This window comes from Sturnira hondurensis, unplaced genomic scaffold (genome assembly GCF_014824575.4).
Source record: "Sturnira hondurensis isolate 20B ecotype Veracruz unplaced genomic scaffold, ASM1482457v3 Scaffold0008151, whole genome shotgun sequence".
Lineage (NCBI taxonomy): Eukaryota > Metazoa > Chordata > Mammalia > Chiroptera > Phyllostomidae > Sturnira > Sturnira hondurensis.
Genome location: NW_028080782.1, coordinates 639,979 through 659,284, shown reverse-complemented (window position 1 = coordinate 659,284; position 19,306 = coordinate 639,979). Strand labels below are relative to the sequence as shown.

Below are 19,306 nucleotides of genomic sequence, written 5' to 3'. Positions count from 1 at the left end.
CCCTATTGGATCTACCCCTCGTCAGGCTGAGTCCCAGGTCTTCCGCTCCACTAACCTGTCAACTTTATCCGGGACACAACAATGACCATTAACCTCTGGACTCCCAGGCTCAGGACCTCTATCACGGACTGAAGTGCAGGCACTTCCCTCCACCTTCTCTAACAGTTAGCACGGAATGGAGCCCACAGAAGTACCCATGTGCCTTTAGAGCAGGAAGCAGTCTCAGCAGGTGTGACCCCAAAGTCCCCAAATATTTGGGTTCCAGTGCTCGAGCAGGAATGCCAGGTAGGACAGTTAGAAATCTGAGGCAGGGAGGGGCAGAAGGACACATCCCACCGTTGATTCAGCAGTCCCCACCCCGGCCCGCTAAGACTGTCAGGCTTTCCAATGTCACAGGCACAAACAGCCCAGGAAGAGGGGGGTCCTTGCGACTCTGTGTGCTGGGAAAGGGAACCTCCATGGCAATTTCACTAAGACAAATAGCCTTTTCTAGCTGAGAAAGAAAAAGCCTTTGTATCTGTACATCATTCCCAAGGTTTAGAAGCTGGCAGAGGGGAACCTAGAAACTGAAGTATGTAACACCTGAACCCCAATAGTGGCACACTCAGACTGGCTGAATGCTTACTTGTAGCCTGCACTGAAGCGTACAGAACAAATTTACCAACAAATGTACTAATAAAGTTACTTTATTTTCTCTATATGTAGGGCATTCACACTCTCCAGGGGGCTTGCTTGCAGCTTTGTGCTATATGTTTCTCCTAAACAAACTTGTTATTTCATTTCCAGTGTACGTGTTTGCACTCCTTTGAATTCGGCTTTTGCAAGTGAGAACTGAGGACCAAGCTCAGTGTGGGAGGGGGGCCAGACTGGGGTCTCTCCCCTGTAACAGATGTTTGTAGTTATTGTGATCCCACCCACAACTAACAGACATGTAGGTCATTTGCAAAAAGATCACTTAAGATCGAGAGACCCAGGTGGAGAGGCCCAAATTCAGTATGTAAGTGGAACTGTAACCCTGGCTGGCGTGGCTCAGTGGAGTGAGTGCTGGACTGTGAACCAAAGGGTCGCCAGTTCGATTCCCAGTCAGGGAACATGTCTGGGTTGCAGGCCAGGTCTCCATTTGGAGGCATGTGAGAGGAAACCACACATCAATTTTTCGCTCCCTCTTTCTTCCTCCCTTCCCCTCTCTAAAAATAAATAAGTATTTTTTAAAAAAAGAAAGAAAGAAAAACTGTAAGGATTTCCCCAGGCCATCAGCTCTTGGTGACCTTTCTGTTCATTACTACTGAAAGTTCTTCAGTATGTTCTGCAGGATGAAAGGGGAATTGAAATGAGAAAGACTCACCGAACTGCCTCAAACCCGGGAGCACCCAGCCACTTGGCTGTTTGGGTGCAACCCAGAAGGGGCAGAGGGGCCAGGCCCAGTCAGAGAAGTACCTGCTTTTTCCCCACCGCCTCCCACAGGGCTTCTGTCCTCTGACTCATGGGGCTAACTTTCTAAACGCAGATTCTTTACAAATCAAGTGACATGTATTTATTTTTATTAACTGATTTTAGAGAAACAGCAGAGACGTGGATTTGTTTTCGCACTCATTCGTGCAGGCATCGCTTGATTCTTGTAAGTGCCCTGACTGGGGATCCAACCCCCGCCTTAGCCCACGGGGATGGCGCTCCCACCCACCGAGCCACCAGGAGGGTCCCAGTGTCAGGTCGGGTGGGTGAGCACACTGGACCACGTCAGCGAGTTAGCAAGCACACACAAGTGGCAGGCAGTCGAAGTACTGATCCCACCCTTTCGGGATGCGCAGGAGCGGGCAGGGGCCCGGGGCCCAGGCAGCAGCCCTTCACTGACGCTCACAGAAGCATCTCGACAGAGGAACATCTTGTACAAAAGTAGAAGTACTGGTTCTACTGCTATGTGTATGTATTGCTAGAGTCACATGTAAAAGTATATAGACATACCTTCCAAAAACAAATGACACCCTCCAACACAGAGAGGTTGGTGGCTCCCTGTCTCTGGACACCTAAGAACTGGAGGCCAAGAAACGTGGACTTGGAGAGAACTGTGGGCAGCTTGCTCCCTGTAAGCTGAAGAGCAAATATAGCACACGGGGTGGTGGGAGGAGAGGAAAAAAGCAGTATCCACCTGAAAAGATTTAACTTAACAATCAATGAATGTAAAGTCTCAATTATGCAGGTGAAGAGTCCTAGAGATTTGCTGCTATACATCATTGTCCTCTAATTAATGGAACCATCTTACACACTTAAAATTGTGTTAAGAGGGTAGATCTCGGCCCATGCAGGTGGCTCAGTTGCTGGGAATGTCATGGCATACACCAAAAAGTTTCAAGTTTGATCCTGGTCAGGGTATACACCCAGGTAGTGAGTTCCATTCCCAGTTGAGAAGCATATGGAGGGCAAATGATCGATGTTTCTCACATTGATTTCTCTCTTTCTCCCTTCCTCTAAAATTAATAAACATATCCTCAGGAAAGGATTAAAAAAAGACAGTAGATATCTCATTCACTAGTTTTTGCCCCCATGAAATTAAAATGCCATTTTAAAGGCAAAATAATATTAAAAGACGTAAGCCTTCTACTTTTTTACTGTCCTGAATGTCTTATACTTTTGTATGATACCATGTAATAAACTTCACTGAAATTGTACTTTTCAAAAAGAAAAAAACACAAAGAAGAATGCATAGTAGTAGATACTACGGTCAATTGTTTTTTATTTAATGCTGTATGTCAGAGCATCTTCCGCAATTCCTCACCGTGTCTTACCCAGAGGGATGGAATATATTTATCAAACTTTCTAAGGACAAATCCTTGGGGGCTGCCAATGTTTTCTCTTGCAAGCACGGGTCTACTGAGCCCTGGACTGAGAGGACACTGTCCTGCCCCCAGTACCTACACAGCTGTCGCCTCTCTGACGGGGGCTGTGCTCCAGTGTCACCATCTGAGAGAGCCCCCCCCGACTGCCGCAGCGGAAACAGCCCTGCCATTCACTTTCTCCCTCATCACCTCTGATCTCACTCAGAAAAGAGTGGTATGGAGAACTCACTCAACTCCACTCAAAGAAGACGAGCAGCCCAATTAAAAAGTGGGCAAAGGACTTGAACAGACACTTCTCCAAGGAGGACATACAGAGGATCCAGAGACACATGAAAAGATGCTCGATATCACTAGCTATCAGAGAGATGCAAATTAAAACCACAATGAGATACCACTTAACACCAGTCATAAACTGGTGAAACAAACAACAAGTGCTGGAGAGGGTATGGGGAAAAGGGGACCCTAGTTCACTGTGGGTGGGATTGCAGACTGGTACAACCACTATGGAAAACCGTATGGAACTTTCTAAGAAAACTAAAAATGAACGTGCCTCTTGACCCAGCAATTCCACTATTAGGAGTATATCCTAAGAACCCTGAAATACCAGTCCAAAAGAACCTATGCACCCCGATGTTCATAGCAGCACAATTCACAATAGTCAAGAGTTGGAAGCAACCTAGATGCCCATCGGTTAATGACTGGATCAAAAAACTATGGTACATTCACACAATGGAATTCTATGCCGCAGAAAGGAAGAAGGAACTACTACCCTTTGCAACATCATGGATGGAACTGGAAAGCATTATGCTGAGCGAAATAAGCCAGGCGGTGAAAGACAAATATCATATGATCTCACCTTTAACAGGAATCTAAACAACAAAACAAACAAGCAAGCAAAATATGACCAAAGACACTCAAATACAGAACAGGCTGACAGGGTCCAGAGGGGAGAGGGGAGAGAATCATAGGGGAAAAGGGGAGGGACTCACATGAACAAGTATAAAGGATACATGGACAATAATTAAGGTGGGGGGCGGAAATGGGAGGGAGGTGGGGAGCACTGCGGGGGGGCAGGGCTGGGAATATAAAACAGAAAACTGTACTTGAATAAGAATTTTAAAAAAGAGAGGGGTATTGGGCTCCATGACATGAGGGTCTGGTTCACTCACTGGGGGACTCCCCGCGCCTGGAACGCTGCCTGGCCCAGAGGAGGCACTCAGACGCTTGTTGAGTCAATTGCTGTTCACCCAAACCATCTTGTCTCTAGAGATTCCCGCTTACCAGAGGATGCAGAGTTTCTTCATGTGACACATAGGTCTCACGTGTCATATCCACCTTCTTATGTCTTCAAACAGCCTCTCCCCAACACTACGCAGGAAAGAAAACAACTTAGATCCCTCTTGACCCAACTCACAACCCCCTGACACACATACCTGTCACAGTCAAATGACCCTCCCTGCACCACATGGAAGTCAGCAGTGGACAAATGCCCCTCCTTCTCCCCTTCTCAGCACCTCGCAGCCCCTGTGGAAAGCAGGTGATCACCAGTGAGGTCACACCCCCTGCTGGGCAGCTCTTTAAAGGACCTTGGGCCAAAGGGAAATTCCCCTGAAGAGATTTCGTGCCGTGGGCGACGTTTACTGGGGAAATGAGCATCCGGGGGACAGAGATGAGAATCCACTGAACATCCCGATGCTGCTGGGGGTGTGTGTGGGTATTTGTGGTGGGGAGATGCACAGATATAATTAACTTCTGTCCATTATAGAAATATTGTGATAGTATTTCTTCATCATCATAGGAGACCAGCCAACCTCAGGGGAACCTGTTCTGATAACAGGCTTGAGACACGGTGTGACCATTCCCAAGCCAGGAATCTGGGGCTGCGCAGACACATGGCCTGGGACAGGCTTGCTCGGTTCCTGGGGTTCCTGTGGGGTATTTGTGATCCTGCCCCCGAACTGTTAACACTCATTTGGACAGGACTACCAGTCCCTGAATCTTTTGTACCTGGCCACTGTTTAAAACAATGTTGGTGTCACTTACTTCAAAGTTTTATTAAAAAAATTTTTTAACAGCCCACTATGAGAAACTTTGGTATCTGAAGTAACTACTGTTAGTTCCTAATCCTGAAAAAAATATTTTTCCTTCTCGTGAACCACCTGGTAACTCTATAGCTCATGAGCTTGGGGCCTTCCAGCTGGCGTTGCAGGGACACTACGTGGGGAAAACAAGGAAACACACAGACGGTAGCATCCCGATCTCTGGACTACATCCAGGCGTGTGTGACAAAGTGACAATGTCCCCATGGAGCCCACCTCCCCCTCTTCCTTCCTCCTCCCACTCCTCCACTTCAGTGTTGACAAGAAGGAGTCCCAGAGACACTAAATGCCTTGTCCAAGCTCACAGGACAGTTCACTCCAGCTCAGTCTGCAGCCACAGTGCCCCTGGCCACATCCCAGATACTACACCTGTAGGGGGCTTGCTCTCCACTTGGCCCTGGGCATGCTGGGGAATCAAATGGTGGGCATGGCGTGGCCTGTCCCCAGTGCCGACATTCCTATGACCCGTCTGGGCAGGACTTCTCTTGCGTCTACTCGTGGCCCGCACTGTCAAGTCTGGCACCGGCCCATGGACTCAGGATCTGCCTGTTGGGTGTGGATTCTGAGATCCCACACACATCTGCTACGTGTGAATCCTCTGGCGTCATGTGAGGCTGGAGTTCTTGCTGAAGGTTTTCCTGCACTTGTCACACTTATAGACCTTGTCTCCCAGGTAGATCCCCTGGCGGACGGGAAGCAAGAAGTTCCTGATGGAGGCTTTGCCCCCCAGCTGCATTTACAGGGCTTTTCCATTGTGTGCTTGGTCAGGTGCTCCTGCTGGGACAAGAGTGCCACGAAGCACTTCTGGCAGATGGAGCAGGGCTACTCCCCTGGCAGGATTACTCCCCGGTGTGCACACGCCTGTGCTCCCTGAGCAAGGATTTGAAGCTAAAGGCCTTGCCGCACTGCCTGCCCATGTAGGGCCTCTCTCCGGTGGGCACACTCCAGTGCTCCCTAAGTGAGGAATTTTGCCTGAAGGCCTTGCCACACTGGTAGCACTTCTCGCTGGTGTGGCTGGCCCGGTGTGCCACGAGGGATGCGCGTACTGCGAACTGCATCGGGCAAATGGAACACGTGTGGGGCCTCTTGCCAGTGTGCATGCGCCGGTGTTCACTGAGGGAGAGGTTGTAGCTGACGGCCTTGCCACACCGGCTGCACTTATAGGGCTTCTTGCCGCTGTGGCCAGTTTGGTGCACCTCAAGGGACCTGTGTGTGACAAAGTGCATCTGGCAGACAGAGCACTTGTGGGGCTTCTCCCTGGTGTGCACGTGCTGGTGTGCACGTGCTGGTGTGCCTTGAGTGGGGAGCTGTGGCGAAGGGCCTTGCTGCACTGGCCACATTTGTAAGGCTTCTCCCCAGTGTGCACACGCCCGTGCTCCCTGAGCAAGGAATTGTTGGCGAAGGCTTTGCCACACTGGCCACACATGTAGGGCCGCTTGCCCACGTGGGTCCAGCAATGCAGAGTGAGGGATGAGCTCCTTTTAAAGGCCTTGCCACACTCAGGACATGTGAATGGCTTCTCGCCCGTCTGTGTCCGCGGGAGCTCTGTTGGGTGCACGCTGACTGAAGGTTCGCCTGCACACGGCGCACTCGTACGGCTTCTCCCCAGTGTGCACACGCTGGTGGGCGGCTAAGTACGACTTACGGAGGAACTGCTTCCCACAGGCGCACAGGAGAAGGGCTTCTCCCCGGTGTGGATTTGTTGGTGCATCTCCAAGGATGAGTTATAACCGAACGCTTTGCCACACTCCCCGCAGTGGAGTGGCTTCTCCCTGGTGCAGATTCACTGGGGCTTCCTCGGGGATGAGTTACAGCTAAACGCCCTGCCAGTGCCCACACTCACAGGGTTTCTTTTCTGCACAGGGTTTGGAGGGAGGACCGAGGTTGAAGTACCCGAGTCCTTCCCGCACAGGGCGAAGGGGTGCGTCCCCGCTCGGCTCAGTCCTTCCGCTCCCAGTGGGGCCGGCATGGGGCTTCGGTGCACGAACGCTGTAAATTCACAACACTGAGGAGCTAAAGCCTGGGACATGTCCGACCACGCCAGACGCGTCTCTGGGCTACCTTGTTGCTGCCCCACCCGGTCACCCTGTGTCCCTGCTCCTTCACAGTTGTAACCCTGGGCACCATTCCTCGTGGGTCCTTCCACCACCACCACCACAGATGGTTTGTCTTCCCACTTGTTTTCTTGCGGGTCCAGTTCTTTCATGTCAGGTCTTGCCTCCAAGTCTGAGGGGAGGGGGAAAGAGATGACGACACACACGTAGTTAACAACACCGGGAGGGAGGACCTTCCCAAGACATGACAAGGCACAACCTGAGAGTAGGGGACACCCTGTCGAAGGGATGGAGGGAAGATGTGAGCTGAGACAGCGAGGTGTAGGGAGGTGAGCAGAGAGCGAGAGAAGCCCCCTTGGGGGTGGGTGCCGAAGTGGCCAGCAGAGCTCGGAGCTGGGCAGACAGACCCCTGGAGAGAAAGAAGAGGAAGGTGGGCTTGGAGGGGCAGTTCAAAGGCTCCTGCAAACCCAGTGAGGGTTCACTGCACCCAGCTCCTGGCTTCCAGGCCTCGTCCTGCATGCCCTCAGCCAGCGGTGCTTTTATAGCATGGACTGTAATTAAAGAAAGAGCTGACTCTCGGTGGCCGTGCTGGGTGTCCACTGCTGCCCTACCAGCCAGCAGAGCGCCCACCTTCCTACCCTGCCTAGGAGTGGCCTGGCCATGGTGGCGTCTCTCTGTGTCAGAGACTATGAAGGTGCTCATCTTGGAGAATCTTGTGGTTTCCGTCATATGGCTACACCCTGATATGGTTGACCAGTCTTGTAGGCGGGCATCTGGGCATTTCTCTTGGTTCTTCTTCCTATGAAAGCTCTGCACACTTCCAGGAAAGCTTCTGAGGACAGATTACAGCAATGAACTCGCTTACGATTTGGTTGATGACGCCCAAGTGTCTTCCAAAATAGTTGACTGAACACAAGGCTACAAAAATATAGAGGCCCTGTCCCTGAGCACTCGTACTGTGTGTTGCTGTTGACATTTGTTACGCATCCTCCCAGGGGAGGGGAGGGAGGGAGTGGGGAGGAGGGAAGGGCGCGGGGGGTGGGGAGAGAAAGAGAGAGAAACATTAATGTGAGGGAAAGCACCCACTGGTCGCCTCCCGCAGGCTCCCTAACCAAAAACCCAGCTGGCACCCTAGGTGCGTGCCCTCACTGGGGATCACACCCACGACCCACTCAGGGGCAGCACGACCCGCCAGCGGGCTGAGCCACACCTGCACAGGGCTGTCATTCCTTTTCATCTGTGTGCACCTCATGGTGACAATTGTGTTTCTGTGCCTCAACTGGTACTTCTCTGACTATTGGTAAGGTTGATAAATCTTTTGTTAAGTGTAACTCCATGCATTTCTACATCTGGGAATTAAACGCTCATAAGCTTTGTCCATCTTCCTATCATTCATTCGGTCTTTTTCTTGTTTTTCGTTTTCCTAGGAGTTCTTTATATATTCAGAATCCTGTTATACATGAGGTAAATACTCGACTCCATTTCATCACCTATCAACTTTATTTTTAGCTTCAAGTAACCTGAATATCCTACATGTCAGATCTGTCCACCTAGTCTATTTCTGTGTCACCCTGAAGTGACAGGCACATGGTGACTAACAAGGTATAAACTGCCCCCTTACCCAGCGAGACCAGGTTCCAGTAGGTCTCCATCATCACCTCCCTGTACAGGTCCTTCTGCGCAGGCTTCAGCGGCTGCCACTCCTCCTGGGTGAAGTCCACCATCACATCCCTGAACGTCACCGACCCCTGTGAGAGGAAGTGCACATCGCTCACTTCAGGGCCCTCCTCAGTTTGGGAGATGCTCCCAGAAGGGCCGAAAGGATCAGGAAGACACACAGGATGCACCTGACATTGTGTTGATAAGGTGCGGAGCTCTGAGGGGTCTGTCCACTCAGAGTCCTCAGTGCCTAAGTACACTGGGTGGTCCTCAGAGGGTCAAATAAACTATGGGGCTATTCACCAGGAAGACACACAACCAATTTAAACAAGGGGGAAAGGTCCTGAATAGACACTTCTCTAAAGAGGACATACGCATGACCCATAAACATATAAGAAAATGCTCAGCATCATGCATCAGCAGAGAGCTGCAAATTAAAACCACAGTGAGATATCACCTCACACCTACAACATGGAAACGCCCATAACAAACTCACAATCTGGTCCACACCATCACGACAGGTGCCCGAGCAGTGGCAGCCCTAGGGGGCGTCTGGGAAGCTGGAAGGCTGGTTGGTGGTAGGGTCCTTGCGGGGAGATTTGGGGTGCAGGGAGGCAAATCTAGACCCGAGGCTTAGATGGCAGACAGGAGCACCGAAGGGGGCGCAACACCGTGAACCTGTGCTGAAGTAAACCTGGCTCTCCAGTGTGGTGGACCACAAGATGACATGATGATGACAATGTCGTCACCACAGCATTAATGACGCCCGCCACTCACTGAGCGGTTCCTCTGTCCCAGGCATTAGTCTAAGCCGTCTTACTGGTCGAGTTCCGTGCTGAGTCCCTGTGTTGAAGTGCTAGCCCCCAGCTCTGAGGGTGGGACCCCATTTGGAAACAGGGGCATTGCAGATGTAGAGTTCAGATGAGGTCACGCTGAAGAAGGGGATCCCTAAGGCAACAGGACTGATGTTCTTATGAAAAGGAGAAATCTGGACACAGAGACATGCACGCAGGGACACGCCACATGGGGATGGGGGATGTGGGGCCCCAAGCCACAGGTCCAGCAGAAGCTGGGACAGACGGTGGGAACAGACCCCTCCTGGGCACCCTCAGGGGGAACAGTGCCCTACAGATGATTTGGCCTCGGGCTTCTGGCCCCAGACCTGTGGGAAGACCAGTGCCTGTCGTGCAAGCCTCACCGTCAGTGGTGCTTTGTGACAGCAGCGCCCCCGCGCGGCCCACACAGAGGAACGTATCTGTTGTGGGACAGGAGCCACGCTCGCTCTCCCTGAGAGGAGGAGGCAAGCGCTAGCCAATCCCTCTGCGGTCTGAGAGCCTGCCAGGGACACGCGGGCCTCCTCCTTGTGGGACACCCAGCGTGTGATCAGGGAGCAGTCTGGGCAGTGGTGGAGTCTGGGCGGGGGAGAGTACAACAAGATCCCAGCTCTTTCTCCCCATCTGCGTTTCCTTGAACAACTGTCTTAACCCTTCTAAGCTTGTTAGATCAGTGGACCTCCTAGTAACAACACCCCCCTCTGTAGCTGCTATGAGGTTAAGTGAGGTCACACACGTGTGACTCCACAGTGTGGTGTGGCTGAAGGAAGCTCTGAGCAATGCCAACTAGTGCTGTGTATCATTTCACTAATTGGACATGTTATCCTTTTTATCACTAATACTTATGTTATTATTATATGATTCTGTCCTCCACTCATCCTTTGGTAAAAGAATAATTTATTTTTCTTAAACTATGTTACTGAGGTATGACTGGCACACCTCAATATGACTACACGTAATTAAAGAACACAATGTGCCCTGGCTGGTGTAGCTCAGTGGATTGAACGCAAACCAAAGGGTCCCCGGTTCAATTCCCAGTCAGGGCACATGCCTGCGTTGCAGGCCAGTTCCCAGCGGGGGACTCATGAGAAGCAACCATACGTTGATACTTCTCTCCTTCTCTCCTTCCCTTTCCCTCTGAAGATAAATAAATAAAATCTTAAAAAAAAAAACCCACAATGTGATAAGGTTGCAGTAAGTACACATCTTTGAAATCATTAACACTAATGAGGCCACAAACTCATCCACCACCTCCCAAATTTTCCTCCTGCCCCCCTTTATGTTTGTATATATTTCTTTCTAATTTTTTAAACACAACTCCTGCTGGAAAGTCTTACCTAAGTCTTTCTGCCTGAATGAACTCACTCAATGAAATTTTTACTGAGCAGGCTCCATGCACCAAGCCTGGGCCGGGCCGGGCTGAAAACCAGAGATGGTCCTGGCAACTGGGAGCCCACAGTGAGCAGCAGGTTTATTGTTGGGGAGATACAGAGGACCCCTCCAAAGGGTCAGGAGATTCCCGTGGAAATGGGGCTTCCCTCCAAGAGTTCCCAACCCCTCTGAGTGCTCTGTGCACAGGTCTGAGGCCACTCACTCCAGGATTCCATGTTTTGGATTCTTGCCTAATGGCACAAACCTCTTCTCCACAGGAAGAAATTCTCCCCATTCCAAAGAGCTGAACTCAGGCTGTATTAATTCTGACCCGAGGATATTTTCGTTGATTTGAAAGAAACAGAAAGGGAGGAAAAGACGGGAGGCTTTGCCCCTTTGCTAAACATGGCGGTTGGAAGAGGGGAAGAGGCAAATATGTCTGACAACAACCCTCATTGGTTGGAAAGGGGACATGCCACTGGCTTCCAGAGCAGGTGGGATTCTGGGACATATTTAAAGAAACCGGATTCTGTTTGAAGAAACAGAAGGTGAGCAGAAGTTCCTCTCTTGGGCTTGGAGTCTCTTGCTCTCTTCGCTTCTTGGGCTCTTGCTTTGCCCAGCAGGATGCGAGCCCGGGCGGGCCCAGCAGATGCCTAACCCACAGCAGGCTTACACGCCACGCGGCCGGAAGCCAGCTCCCCCTCAGCAGGGTCCCACACCGGGATGCACGCTTTACCAGGCTCCAGCCCTTGGAGTGTTACAGCACAGTGTGGTGCAGTACGGCACACAGGTCCTGGATGGCTTCCTCTCTCGCGCCCTAAGGGCAGAGCACAGACTGAGAGCAGCCCACGGAGGCCTGAGCCGGGAGGGCCCTCACGAAGGGAGCTTCCCCTGCTCGGCCGTATGGAGTGATCTGGCAGTGCACCCCAGACCCTCCGAGACACAGCGATGCAAGATGATGGCAACTCTCAACGCCCCCCCCTGTGCGTACCCTGGAGAGGATGGGGACCCGTCTGCATGGCCAGCTTAAGCTCCCCAAAACCAGATAAGCAATAATGGGGAACTTCTGAGCACGGCTTTGGTTTGTAATCTTTTTGGGAGCAAGGGAGTTTCTGTGTCTTGTGGAAAAGAAGGGGTCAGAGCAGGAACGCTTCAGCTCACCCAAATTGGGAACCCCATTAATCAAACCTATTTCCTTCCATACAATCTGTGTGCTACGTGTCTGCATGGCGACAACTGACTGGACCTCGAGCTGCCTGGCTCTACTACTACGACTTAGACAAACTTCAAAAACATGTGCTCAGTGGAAGCAGCCAGACACACAACAAACAAATGCTGTGCGATTCCATTTATAATAACTGTCCGTCCCCGGCAGGTGGCTCAGTTAACTGGAGCATCATCCGTACGTACCACCAAAGGCTACAGGGCGATCCCTGGCTGCGGTGTGTGTGGGAGGCGTCCGCACGACGTTTCTCTCTCACATCAATGTCTCTCTACTTTCCTCGCTCTCTAAAATCATGAGTATATGCTAGGGTGAGAATGAAAAAAAAGGAGGGCAGAATCGTCAAATCCCGAGGCAAAAAGTAAGTCACTAGTTGACAAGGGCCGGGTGTTGATGGAAAAAATGAGAGTGATGCTTCCTTTCAGGGTGATGGAGATACAGGCTGGGGCAATAGTAGGTCTACAGTTATTCACATGGAAAAACACAATGCTGAATACATAGTAACACAAGAATAAACTGTGTTTTGTGCACTCACAACTGTACACCTACTTTGGCCCCAGCCTCTATTCTGCAGCTGAAGGTGGCAATGGTTGCACAGCCCAAACCCAGTGAACTGTGCACGTTGTGGTGTGTGGGGTGCATCTCGGTAAAGGTGTTAGAGGACCCGACACCAGATTTCACGGGTAAGAGACCTGGCGTGGTTATACGGCAAGACAGATTCCAGGCGGACAGAAAATGTTCAGAGGGTCACTGTTACCCCCAAATGATAAACGGGAACACGGAAGGCGTGTAGGCGGTGGGCAGATTGTGGATGAAGAAATGCTTTCTCCACTTAAAGACAATGGGGGGGATGAACAGATTGACCTTTACAAATACGCAATGCTTTTACACGTAAAAAAATATAAGGTACGTGGATGCCCTGACCAGCGTGGTTCAGTCGGGCATCATTCTGCAGAGAGGAAGGCCGCAGTCCCACTCCCAGTCGGGGCACAGGCTGAGGCTGTGGGTTTGGTCCCCGGATGGCGTACATATGAGAACCAGCTGATGAGTGTTTGTCGTTGTTTCTCTCCCTTTCCTTCTGCCCCCCCTTCCCATCTCTTTCATGATAAGTTAATTAAATCTTTTTTAAAATGACAAGAATGCTAAGATTCCTTTAGACTGGTAAAGCACAGGATAGGTAATTTGCCTGCCCACAGAAATGGCCAACAAACATTTTCTAAAACTCAAACCTCACTAACACCACAAATGATGCTATTCAGGAAAAGATCACGTGCAATCACCTGTCACCTACCATGTGGAAGGTTTATACCAGTTGTCATTTTATCCGAAGATGGAATAAGCACTGAACAATGGCCAACATGAAAAAGCCGCAGCCCCTCCTCCACACTGGCGGGGGCACAAACTGTCCCAACCCAGAACCACAAAGACTTCGGAAGGGCCTTAGCAATACCTGCCCCAATCTTCCTCTGCAAGGAATCACCCCTAAAGAAATGATAAAAACCGCAGAGGAAATACATATGCCCAGCTCTGGCCAGGTGGGTGAGCTGGTTAGAGCACTGTCCCATACTCCAGAAGATTGTTGGTTTGATTACAGAGTGGGGCATATATAGGAGGCAAGCAATCAATGTTTCCCTCTCACATCTATGTTTCTCCGTCTCTCTCTCTCTCTCCCTCTGTATCTAAAAATCAATGAACAACCCTGGCTGGTATGGCTCAGTGGATAGAACATTGGCCTCTGAACCAAAGGGTCGCCAGTTCAATTCCTAGTCAGGGCACATGCCTGGGTTGTGGGCCAGGTCCCCAGTAGGGGGTGTGTGAGGGTCAACCACACATTGATGTTTCTCTCTCTCTCTTTCTTCCTCCCTTCTCCTCAGTCTAAAAATAAATAAATAAATACATAATTTTAAAATGTTTAAAAAAATTAATGTCAATGAACATATCTTCTGGTAGGTAAAAAAAGGTTTATGCCCATATATATAAATATAATTTATTCATTTTAGAGAGAGAGAGAGATTGGCTTGTTGTTCTACTTATGTTTTTAAAGATTTTATTTATTTATCTTTAGAGGGGAAGGGAAAGAGAGAGGGAGAGAAATGTCAATGTGTGGTTGTCTCTCGTGAGTCCCCTGCTGGGAACTGGCCTGTAACCCAGGCATGTGCCCTGACTGGGAATTGAACCGCAATCGTCTGGTTCGCAGGCCCGCGCTCAATTCACTGAGCTACACCAGCCAGGGCTGTTCTACTTATTGATGCATTCATTGGTTGATCCTGGCATGTGCTGTGACCAGGGATCAAACTCACAGCCTTGGCATATCAAGTAGATCTCTTGTCTAGTGCCTCTCAGGAGGCACTGAGCCTCCTGGCCAGGGCCATGTATATATTTTTTTCTTATAAAGTATTTCTTGCATAAAAGGAAATTTAGAGTAAAACACCACAAATATTCACTCACTAAAATATGGCAAGAGATAGGGACGTACACAGGTCCCTCCCACAGGCACCCCCCCCAACCCCTGGACACGTATGCCGTCTGCCCACTTCCGAAGGCCCCTTGTCCAGCACGTACTGCCCAGGGCCTCTGCAGGGGCCGTTGTCACACTTGATGGAACATGTTTAAGCTTCCACCTCCCAGGTGCCCAACCGTGTCTCCTGAGAGGCCTCGGGCACTCCTGAGCTATCCTGTCCCCTGCGATTGATAACCCAGTGTCAGGCCAGTGCCCTCCCTCCTCAGAGTGGACAAAGTGTCAGGAGACCAGGACAGGGGGCTGATGGGGGGTCAGGGGTGCAGAGGGTCATCCCTGCTTGGAAGCCTGACCCTTATAAAGGAAGTACAAGAGGGTGACATGACTCACCAGTGCCTTTGTGCTCAGAGGCTGGGTGGCCATCCTTCCAGTGCCCATGGTGACCAGGGGATGGACAGGCTGTACACAGGGAGAGAGAGAGAAAGGCACAGTGAGAAACCAGGTTGAGGCCTGATGCACAATGTGGACAGGAGAGACAGATTCACCCATTAGAAGACAGGCAGACAGGGACATGGACACCTGTTAACAGCAAACGCATAAGGGGGTATGGCATCCAAGCACTAGACAAAGATCTCTGATTTAATCCTCCCGACACCCAGAGTGTGGGGGCTATTTTCACTCCTCCCATTTCACAGATGAAGAAACTAAGGCACAGAGAGATAAGCCACATGCCAAAAATGACAGAGCTAGACTGGGGCCGGGCTCTGTATGTCTGATTCACGTGCTTGGTGCACTTCATACTCATATACTGATGCACAAACACGCATGTGCACACTGCCTGTTTCGTGGCTTTCACAGAAGGCTGCGTGTCCAGTCTAAAATCCCAGATCGTCTCCAGGCACTGACTTCATGATTTTTAAAACAGAATTTAATTTTTACAAACGTATTCTTTCTAGACCTGCAGCATCTGACTCCTATCCCTGAACCACCAGGTCAAAAACAAGGACTCCTGCCCTGGCTGGTGTAGCTCAGTGGATTGAGCTCGGGCCTGTGAACCAAACAACCGCAGTCCGATTCCCAGTCAGGGCACATGCCTGGGTTGCAGGCCAGTTCCCAGCAGGGGATGCACGAGAGGCAACCATACATTGATATTTCTGCCCCCCTCTCTTTCCATTTAAAGATAAATAAATAAAATCTTTTTAAAAAAAGCAAGGACTCCTTTGGCCGGGAAGCAAGCCACCAGAGCCAACTTGCCAAGGAGGCACAGTGGTCCCCGGGCTTCTGGCACCTGTGGGGCCCCCAGAAAATGTCACCATTTCCTTCAAAATTCTAAGAAAAGTAAGTATAACCCAGTCTGGGCTGTATCTGTCCACAGAGCAATGCAATCAGAACTCTAACCTTCACTCTATTTAAAAGGAGGCCATAAGGCAGTGGCCCTGGAAGTGGCCTGTGCACCAGGCTGGTGACCTCTGAACCCAGGGTGGCTGCAGAGCCAGGGTGGAGGCTTCTCCCCCTCCTCCGTCCAAGCTTTCTGGCATTTCCTCTGTCCGCTGTTTCTCGGGGTAAACAAGGATTTGCGATTTGCCACCTGTGGGGTGGTTAGTGTTGGGTGATTCACTTAAAGTCTCTGAGCCTCAATCTCCCCATCTGCAAAATGGGAATGATGAGGGTCCCTACCTCAGACTTACTGGGAAGCCTATAAAATGCCCAGAACGATACCCTGAGCACCCAACACACCCTCCCTGAACAAACCCACGCAGGTCAGCATGGGGCAGGGTCTCTGACCCTCTTCCTTAGCCCCAAACCTGGCTACTATACAGGCTCTGCTCTCCCAAGGCCAGGGGAGGCTCTGAGGGCGGGAAGGAGATGGCGCTAAGGAGATGGCGCTGGGGCCCCGCGGGCAAGCAGCTCCGCCAGGCCGCCTGTCCAGGACGCCCTGTTCTCCACGCTCTCTGGAGGGCACCCCCACTCCCCACCCCCCTACTCCCACACGTCATCCACGCCCAGAGACAGGGGTGCAGGTGCACACAGACATGGGGAGGCTCGGGCAGGAGAGACGCACCCCACACGCACAGACACACACCCAGACACAGGGGCGCACAGGAAGAGACCAGACACAAGTGGACACCTGGATGGCGCCCTCACGCAGGGACACAGCGGGTGGAAACAAAGGCAGACACGAGCACAGACTTGGACACGGACGGACCCCAGGGAGATCGAGGCAGGCAGCCGACACACACGTGAGCAAAGGCGAGACACAGGGGGCCCCGGGGACACACGCGGTGACAAATACGTAGATACACTCACAGAGCCCTCCCGGAAATCTCAGCGCGACAGACACACACACACAGACACACACACAGCCTCAGGCATCACCTGCACAGCCCTCCCGGATCCACACCTGCTCCCCAGTGCTCATGCACCTTCCCAGGACGCGCACCCTGTCTCCTCTGGCCCCGCCTCACCAAGCAAATCCCTCGGATAAAGGATCGGCATCAGCGAGGGACCCCCACCATCGGCGCTGACCTGCCGACTACATTTCCCAGAAGCCCGGGAGCCACCCCTACCCTGGGTCTCCCAGCGGAGCTCCAGGTAGCTGATTGAATGGAGAAGCGCAAGCCTGCAACATATCCCAGAAGCCCTGGCGGCACCGCGTTCAAGAAAGAGTTCAGCCCTGGCGGTGTGGCTCAGTGAACCAAAGGGTTGCCGGTTCAATTCCCAGTCAGGACACAAACCTGGGTTGCAGGCCAGGTCCCAGTAGGGGGGCATGCGAGAGGCAACCAAACATCGATGTTTCTCTTCCCTGCCTTCCCTTCTCTCTAAAAATAAATAAAATCTTTTAAAAAGAGAGCTCTACAGGATATGCTATTCCAAAAAAAAAAAAAAAGGAAGAAGGCGTGTTTCGCCGATGACCGGAACACAGTGCTGGGGAGGGGGTAGTTGAAGAGGGAGAGGAGAGAGGACTGAGACCGGTAGGAGCGCGGTGGTAGGTGGGCGGAGGGTGTGGACGGCAGGGAGAGGGGCGAGGGGAGAGGGGCAGGGAGAAGAGCGGGCTGGAAAGGGCGCGGGAGGGTCACCCAGGTTGTTCAACTCGCTCCAGGCCACCGTCTGGCTTCAGGCTCCCTCCTGGGATCCGCTGCGGGGCAGGCGCCACGTGCGATACAGTACCCTGGGCAGGGGCGCTCCAGTGCCACAGGGCCCCGCGAACCCTCATGGTGTTGGCCAGGTTGGCAAGGGCACATCCCTTTCCTCCGCTGGGTTTGTATTTGTTTGGGATGTAGCACAACCTGAATTTCCAATTTACCTCCCAATCTTTGGTGTGCACCTGGAAGGCCCACCTGTGACCATGGTTCTTTATTCCCACAGTAGACTGACAGGCTAGTCTTGGGTCCAGCAACTCCCTCTGCCTCCATCCTGACCTCTACCGTGCATGTGTTAGGATGGATAGTAAACCAAGACAGGGGGCAGGAGACACTTTTCAGCAGATGACTCCAGCAGCTCTGAGCCAGGCCTTACCACCACAAGGGAAGACCGCACAGGAGGGCAGCGCTCTTGAAAGTCTGTGCCGGGAAAGGGAGCCTGCCTGTCTGTGTAGTACCTTCCCTAGGCAAGAAAGCAAGTCTTTCTGCTCTGGCTGCATGAGAATCTGATGTTTCTCTCCCTCCCTTCCTCTCTCTAAATAAAATCTAAAAACAAAACAATTAAAAAATAAAACATACTACTCTCTTAAAAGCCAAAAACCTCCGTGTTTACACCCAAAAGAAATTAGCTGGGGAAAAATGTGTATGCGAATGTTTGCAGCAGCGTTACTGATAATAACTAAAAAGTGGAAATAACCCAAATGCACACTACCAGATAAATGCAGTCATAATAGTATAGAGTCAGGAAAAAGGACACCTGCTAAAACACAGATGACCATCAAAAATGTAACTTAGCCAGACACAAGAACCACATTGTGTGATTCCATTTACAACAAGTGTCCAGCCCTTGGCTGCAGAGTCTTCCGACAACCAAATCTGATTCCTGGTTGAGGAGCGTATGGGAGGCAACTGCTCAATTCTTCTGACATCGATGTTCTCCTCTCCCTTCTCTCTCTCAAAACAATAAATGTTATCATCCCAGTTCAGTTTAGAATCCAGTGGCAAAGAGGAGTGGATGGGTAGAAATGAGAGTGAAGGTTCCTTTTCAGGATGATGAAAATGCAGGGTAGGGTTTGTATGGAAAACACCACCATAAATAATACAAAAAGAAAATAAACTCCCTGTTTCACGTACTCACAACTGTAAACCTACTTTGGCCCACCCTGTATGTGAAAATGATTGTGGGGACGGTTGCACAACCAAAACCCAGTGAATTGTACACGTTACAGTGTGTCGGGTGTATCTAAATGAAGATGTTAAGAGGACATGACAAACCAAAACTCACAGGTAAGGAAACCAACATATTTATACAGCAAAACAAATTCCAGGTGGAGAGAAAATACAAGTTCACTGCTAACACACTAACGGTAAATGGAAAAAAAGGAAGACACGTAGGTGGCGATCAGCCTGTGGATGGAAAAGTGCGTCCTCTGCTTAAAAACAATGGAAAACACTGGAGGGAGAGAGACAGATTGGATTTTTAAAATATGTAGTGCTTTTGCACTTAAAAAAATATAAAATAAGTAGATGTCCTGACCAGTCTCACTGGACATCATCCTGCAAAGAAAAAGTCCGTGGGTTTAATTCCCAGTCAGGGCACATGCCTAGGTGGCGGGTTTGATCCCTGGTCAGGGTG

General features: G+C 50.9%; 1 protein-coding gene and 1 non-coding gene across 2 annotated transcripts in view; one reads left to right on the top strand and one right to left on the bottom strand.

Annotated features, from left to right (window-relative positions):
• The window catches only part of LOC118992228 (zinc finger protein 569-like), a 159,532-nt gene that overhangs the window by 44,867 nt on the left and 95,359 nt on the right, over positions 1-19,306 (bottom strand). The gene's annotated exons all lie outside the window — the stretch shown is intronic.
• Positions 1,982-2,112, top strand: LOC118992232 (small nucleolar RNA SNORA38). Its single transcript, XR_005067602.1, has one exon. It is a non-coding gene; the product is annotated as a small nucleolar RNA SNORA38 (small nucleolar RNA).